Raw genomic sequence first — 855 nt, 5'->3', positions numbered from 1 at the left:
CCAAGACATCTATCAGGCTGGTTAATGAGTGACATGCGTAAGCCGTAAGGAAAATCACAGTTTCACAAGGGTTTTTGAATGAAAATGGACAGTTTTTGTAATTGTAATTGTGTCAGGATTAATACATGTTGCATTCTTCTGCCATTAGTTGAGTTTCTTACCTTGTACTTGCTCAAAGTTTGACATGGTACACTTTACTGAACAATCATTTTCTATAATATTATATTTAAATCTATTATCCACTACATGCATGTGCCATTATAAAAACACGGTAGTATCAAATTTGTGGTTATAAATCAGGGCTTCGTACATTTCTAAGAGAGTCATTTTTCATGGCTCGTGATCTCTTTTGGCCTCAGAGATGATCATTTGATCCCTAAATATTCTCCCATACAACAGCCTAAATTTTATTAATCCTATGCTGGCTTCTGGTGCTCCTCTGTATGCAAAAAATAAAAGCACTATGTTTAAGTCATTGTGGCACCACCACCTACAATTTAGAATGGACTCCATTAATATGTTAACATAGGCTCTTTGTTGTTCGTAAAATGGTGTTGTGAAGAGCAATATAATTGAGATTCTCCTAAACTCCTGAATAACAACACTGATGAACTTGGTCAATTAGAACCTGTGTGATGCAACGCAACTATATATAGTCGCCAGAGCCTCTGTCACGATCTGTTAGTGATGTTTACTTTCAGTGTAGCAGTTTGCATAAACAACCATTGTAAGTATAATTGTTGGTCTGAACGACTATGCCCCTATTATTATCGTCCTGTATTTAGGGGCCTCCTTCCTTCTTTCTTCTGTAATTTTCTTTTGTAAATTTATTTGAGAAAACTGCTGAACAGAATA

Source organism: Saccoglossus kowalevskii, unplaced genomic scaffold, assembly GCF_978046115.1.
Source record: "Saccoglossus kowalevskii unplaced genomic scaffold, keSacKowa6.1 SCAFFOLD_282, whole genome shotgun sequence".
NCBI classification, from domain to species: Eukaryota; Metazoa; Hemichordata; class Enteropneusta; family Harrimaniidae; genus Saccoglossus; species Saccoglossus kowalevskii.
Note: the sequence above shows the minus strand (reverse complement) of the source record.